The sequence below is a fragment of the Cynocephalus volans genome, chromosome 8 (genome assembly GCF_027409185.1).
Source record: "Cynocephalus volans isolate mCynVol1 chromosome 8, mCynVol1.pri, whole genome shotgun sequence".
Classification (NCBI taxonomy): domain Eukaryota; kingdom Metazoa; phylum Chordata; class Mammalia; order Dermoptera; family Cynocephalidae; genus Cynocephalus; species Cynocephalus volans.
The window spans coordinates 86175421-86182185 of record NC_084467.1 but is presented as its reverse complement, the minus strand read 5'-3'; the positions used below and the strand labels follow the sequence as shown (position 1 = coordinate 86182185).

The window sequence follows — 6765 nt, the reverse complement described above, 5'->3', positions numbered from 1 at the left end:
ATTAAAGAATTTAAGGAATGAAAAGTGCAGAGAGAGAAAGAGAGGGAGAGATTCAGAGAGAAGAGAGTATGGCATCATGCTAGGTTTAGAATATTTAAAACTTGTAAGGATTCAGAAATTATACCATCCCCAGTTTTTTTTTCTTATTTTCATCCTTCACTCCCACTAACCAGATGTCAAACATTTTCCACTTATTATGGAATTGATCTTTTTAACATTTATCCCTCCATGAATACTTTTAGAATGAAAATATCTTTTATAACTTCTCCTAAATGCTGCTAGAATGGATTTGTTGTATAATTTCTAAAATTTATTCTGCTTATGGGTGGTACATCATGCAGCAAAATGCCAATTAGATAAATGGAGTTTCTCACATTTCTGTTTCAAACACATCCACCTGAGGGCTGAGATGCTGAAACTGGGACCAAGGCAACAGACAAGAACCTGGGGCCTAGCTGGAGTGGCTTTGAGAGCAGTTATCACTCGGGGGAATTGACCTTCATCCTACGGGTTCATCATGAAACAACTCTTAAATTCAATTTTATTTTTAGAATTTTATTCTTTTTTTCTCCTCTTACTGCAAAAAAAGTAATTCCAGTGTTTTTTTTTTTTTAATCCATACATGCTGATGACTCTCAAACCTTTATCTGTATCCTTCTGTATTCTCTTCTGAATTCTAGGTCGTATTTCCATTTGGGCAACTTACAGCAATTTCAAGGTAAACTCTACAGAGTGACGGTCATTATCTTAAAGGCCAAACCTCTTCCTCCTCTTCTATTTAAAATCTAGAGCTTTAAATATCATCATCTACTGAATATTTCAATGTAGAATTATTTCTTGACTACTTCCTCTTTCATGCTCCTCACCTTTAGTTCATCACCATTTATACTTGATGAACATTTCTCAAGTCTTTTACTGCTTTATTCCTGCCACTCCCGTGCTTATCTCATGTCCTAGTCACATCTTGTCTTTAAAATAACAGTTTGTTTCCTTATGTAATCCAGTCCATTCATATCAGTGTTTTCTTTCTATGATACCAATATGATTCTGTCAAATCCTGCATAAAAGTTTTGATGATTTATCATTTTCTTTACTTAAAATAACTGAGGATAAAGAATCATTTAAATAATATGGATAAAATTCATGTGAAAAAATAAACACATAAAAAAAAATGAATCTAATAATGAAAAGTAATGGAAGAATACCCTGACAGATTTTTAAGTCTATTTTAAAATCAACCAGTAATAAAACAAGATACAGAATAAAACTGGAAATATGCAACTATGGAATATAATAGAAAAATTCTTCTATGAAAAATGATTAAAATATGTTAAAGTGCATGTTCAAACAGCACAGAAGTTATATGAATAAGTACTATCATGACAGCTACTTAGCAATTATATAACATCAATTTAAATTCACATGAACATGTTGAAAATTCTGTAAGAATTAGAGATTTAAAATATTTTAAGTTTATGTAATATAATATGTTACCAAGTCTTTGGTGGGATAACTTTCTAGGATTTTTTTTTTTTTTTTGCAATTTTTACATAATCTTTTGATTGATGTACAAGTATATAACACACACAAAAGCACAAAGTCATAAGTATCCCTTTCAATGAATTTTTTTGAAGTAAACATGTTTGTGTACCCAGCTCCCAGACCAAGAACTAAAATATTACCAGCACTCCAGAAGTACTCTTCAAGTCCTCTCCAAGGAATTAATATCCCCAAGGGTACTATCCCAACTTCTAAAATCATAAATAAGTTTTGCCTCTTTTTGAATTTTGTATAATATTGTCATGCAGTATTTATTATTTTGTCTGGTTTCTTTTACTGAACATAATGTCTTTGGGTATTATTCATGTTGGTGCAGGTAGCAAAAGATTGTTTTCATCACTTTGTAGTATTAACTTATGTGAATATACCACAATTGATTTACCCATTGTACTGTTAATGAATATTTGAGTTGTTTCCAGCTTTTGGCTAAAATAAATAGTGCTGCTGTGATAATTAGAACTTTTTTTTTTTTTTTTTTTTTTTTTTTTTTGGTGACTAATTGTACGTACATATTTCTGTTGGGATATGGAGGAGTAGAATTACTGGTAATGCATAATGCAGCCTTAGTAGATGCTGTCCAATCACTGTCAAAAGTACTTGTACCGGGCCATATTCTCACTAGCACTACACCAGCTTTCAATTGCACCACATCCTCACCACCAGTGGAATTATCTGTATTTTTCATTTAAACCATTCTGGTGGGTTAGTAGGTATCTCAATCTTGTTTTAACATGTATTAACTTGATGATCAGTAAAATTGAGCACCTCTTCTATCCATTGGCCATTTGGATATCCTTTTTTGTGAATTGTGTATTGAAGTCCTTTGCCAATTTTTCTACTGGACTATATGCTTTTTTTCATATTTATTTGAAGATGTTCTTAATACAGTCTAGATAAAAGTTTTTTTGTCTAGATAAAAGTATTTTGTTTTATATATATACAGTTTAACAACTGTGTCTTGGTTTTGATTGTATTTATGGTATTTTAGGACATTGGGCATCCTTAATTCTACTGTAGCAAAACTTACATACTTAACTCTAATATTATTCTATTTAGCATTTTTTCCTTTATGTAAAATTAGTGTTGTCTGTGACCTGATTAACAAATCTTTGCTTCTTCCAGCAACAAAACATCCATTATATTTTCTTCTTAATATTTATTGTCTTAATTTTAAAATTTTGATCTACAATTCTTCTGAAATTTATTTTTCTGTATGGCATAAGGTAGTTGTCAAAATTACATTTTCTATATAGATATTCAATGGAACTAGTAACATTTATTCCCCTGCAGAATCATCTTTTTCATATAGCCATGTGAGTGTGGGTTTCTCTGGGATTCTCAGCTGTTTCTTTGGTCTATTTGTCTATCATTTTGCCAATGTTATACTTGTAATTACTGCAGCTTGACAATAAAACATAATACCTAGTAATGAAAGTCCTTCTGCTTCATTCTTCTATAAGACTGCCTTGGCTATTCTTGGACCTTTGCATTTTCTCTACAACTTTTAGAATCAGCTGATCAGTTTTTATCTGAGAGTTTGATTGGGAATGCATTGAATTTATAATCATTTTGTGGAGAATGGCCATATTATACATTGCTATTTCTTACAATTCATGACATATTACATCCTTTTATTTATTTAGGTTTTAAATAATTTCTGTCAACAAAATTTTGTAGTTTGCCGGATACAGGGTTTGCACATATTTCATTAGTTGTATTTCTAAATAGATTAAGTTTTATGCTATTGTAAAAGTTATCTTTTAATTTTTTATTTTATATTTTCTTTTACTAGCATATAGATATACTTGTATAATTGATTTTGGTATACTGACATTGTGTTTAGTCACCTTGATAAATTCACTTATGAATTTTAATAATTTGTCTAGATATTCACCTGGATTTGCTATTTATGTAATCATGTATTTTATAAATAATGACAGTTTTCTTTCCTATGATAACCTTATACATTTCATTTCTTTTTTCATGCCTTTTTGCACTAGCTGGGACCTCCAGACACTGTTGTTCCATTCCCAATTTCTGAGAAAAGTTTTCAATAATTCACCATTAATGATAATGTTTGTAGACACTTTATCTAAAGTTCCTATCTAGGAACAGAAGCTCCTACCTTACTAAAAGGTTTTCTTTTTGTTGTTGTTTTTACTGAATGGTATTTAACTCATTTTAATGTATTGATATGATTTTATGTGTTTTCTCCCTTTTTCTGTTATTGTCAATTATATTGATTTATTTTTGATTGCTAAAGCACCATTACAATTCATGGAATAAAACTGACAACTTATTTTAACACATTGCTCTATTTGGTTTGCTGATATTTTGTTCAGGAATTTTTCTTTTTTTTTTTTTTTCAGGGTTCTAGACCATAAATTTTATTTTGGGTCAAAAAAGTTCAAAATCTCAGGAAGAATTATAGCCAAATATAAATTACCTGAGGTCTGTGAGGATTCTATTTGTAAACAAGCATTTGTCATCATCAAGATATTGCAGTAGCAAGAGATACAAACCCTAGAAAACTTGATTCCAGTGCCTGGCCTTCAACCTTTCCCAATTTTCTCTACAAGATACATTTCAGAATAAACGTAAAATTAAATCTCATGATTATTCTTAGTGTTCTTTGAACATTAAGACTCCTATGCACAGAGACATATGAATCTCTGACAACTGCTTTCTGGAATGTAATCCACTTTGAAAAAAGCACTGGTTTGTTTTAAACTCAGAATTCTCAAGATTTCGATTCATTATATTCTGGTTGTAACTAGAACAATTTGATCCAAGATGAAGGAGCCAGGTGGAAAAACTTAGGCTCAGGAATTAAGTCCTAAAGAACTGGCTTAGTCATATCACCCTAACCTCTTTAGAATGCTATCGTTCAAAATCCATGCCCCATCAAAACGGAATCTTCCCTTTTGAGCCCCATTAAGGGTACATTCTCCTATTCACTGTAAAATTCAGAGTGCAAATAGGCTTTTCAACAGCTATTTCAATCATCAACAGGTATCATTTTCACTTTACAAATGGAAATACTATCTCTACCATTCACTTTTTGAGAAGAGTCAGCAGGAACCCATGCCTTCATGTCCTTCACTCCTAGAACCTGTTAGGGTAAGTTCCCAATGTACAGGTAGGGGTGTAGAGATACCACCAAAGGACCTACACTCAGACTACAAGAGGAAGGCATTTGTTAGCATTTAATGAACTTCCCTCCATGGCCTCAAGCCACCAGGAAACCATGCTGCCCCCCACCCCCCCACCCCACTTAATCTTCTCAGCTTTTCTGCTGAAGAATTCAACCTTCACGATGACAGGCTGCTTTGGGAGCCTACCCTTCCCAGAACTTTGTAGTAGCCTGATCATGCCACATCAATGATCAGAGCCATTCCAGTCTTGTCTTTGGCAGCATTTACCTGTGTCTGTTCACTGACCATGGTCCACAATTTGTCAAGGTTGACAGTTGGGCAGAAGCTCTGGTTCCATTTAAGTGGTAATGCCTCATATTAACTTTCCCAAAGTCACCCGTGTGATATTTGTCTAAGTTGATCCTGAGGGGATGCATGCCACCAGCATTACCCCAGCCTCTGGGATGTGTCTGGTGCTTGCAGATACTGCAGTGGTGGCTGTGGCTCACGTGGCCCTGAAGTTTCCGGGTCTCCCTCAGTCTGGATGTCATGGCAGCGGCCCAGACAAAAAAGCTGGGCTTTTTAAATTTGTGCTGATGAAAGAGTTGATGTGTGATTTTAATTAATTTTAATATTATTCCCAGATTTTGGTATCAAGTTTTCGTTAGCCTCATAAAAAAAAAGGGGGGGAAGTGTTTCCTCTGTTTTTAAATCATCTGGAAGCGTTTGTGTTAGGTTGGCATTATTTCTTCCTAAATATTTGGAAGCATTCACTGTTGAAGTCAACATGAGAGGATGTTTCTTTGTGCAAAATTTTGAATCAATTTTTTAAATAAATATAGAATTACTTAATTTACTAGTTATTTTTCTGACAACTTGGGCAAGTTACTTTTTCAAGGAATTTGTAAATTTCACCTAAATTGTCAAATGTATTTTTGTAAAGTTATTCAAAATATTTTATTATCTTTTGAATATCAGGAGGACCCGTAGTGATGTCCTTTTGTCATTGCTGTTACTGGTATCAATTAAGTGGGGTTTCTCTCTTATTTACTTGATAAGCCCTGTGGGTAGTTAGCAATTTTATTCTTCAAAAATGAAAAACAAGTTTTCACTTTGTTAAATTTCTCTTTAGTATGTTTGCTTTCTATTTGTTAAATTGATTTCTGCTTTTATCTTTATTATTTACATTTTTTGTATTTAATGTACTGTTCCTTTTTCCAGCTTCTTGAGATGGAAACATACATGTTGATTATCAGCCTTTTTCTTTTCTAAAATAAGAATTTAAGACTATAAACATGTCTCAAAGGAACATTACTTTCATGGCATTCCAAAAGGTTTGATATGCCGTGTCATGCTGTATTTAGCACATATGGATTTCTTCTTTAACTCACGCATTATTGAACAGTATGTATATTGCTTAATTTCCAAAAGTTGGAGATTGTATAGTTAACCATGCTATTACTTCATAGTTTAGGCCTATTCTCTGGATTATTCAATTATTTGAAATTAAGATTGGCTTTTGGTACATATTCAGTATGCATTTAAAGATAATGTATATTTTATCATAATTGTATACACTGTTCGATTTATGCCAATAAGTCATTTGTCGTGTTGTTCAGATTTTCTATATTCTCACCATTTGTTATTTGTTTATCACCTATGAATAGTGGTGATAAAACTCTATTAAACTCTCTCACATGCTTTTGGAATTGTTTATTTCACTTTTTAAAAGTTTTTGCCAACTTTTGTTTCTATCTATAATAACCTACATATGTTATGTCACTGGAAATTTATAATTATATATGTTGGTGCTGGTGTAACTTTTTATCAGTATGAAATATCTTTTTCTTTAGAAATTCTTCTAGTCTTGAAATATAGTTTGCCTAACATTAATGTAGTACTCAGCTTCCTTTTGAATAGTGTTTTTATGGTATATCTTCTCACATCTTTTTACAGTCACTCTTTCTTTGTCCTTTTATTTAAGGTGTATCTCTAATAAGTAGCACAGTTAGGTTTTATTTTTTAATATTTTAGTCAGAATATTTAATCCTTTTATATTTAATATAGTAGT

The 6765-nt window shown here is 32.1% G+C and overlaps 1 pseudogene; it reads right to left on the bottom strand.

The window, feature by feature from the left end:
* Positions 1-4734: 4734 nt before the first annotated feature.
* Positions 4735-5245, bottom strand: LOC134384215 (large ribosomal subunit protein uL15-like; annotated as a pseudogene).
* Positions 5246-6765: the final 1520 nt, after the last annotated feature.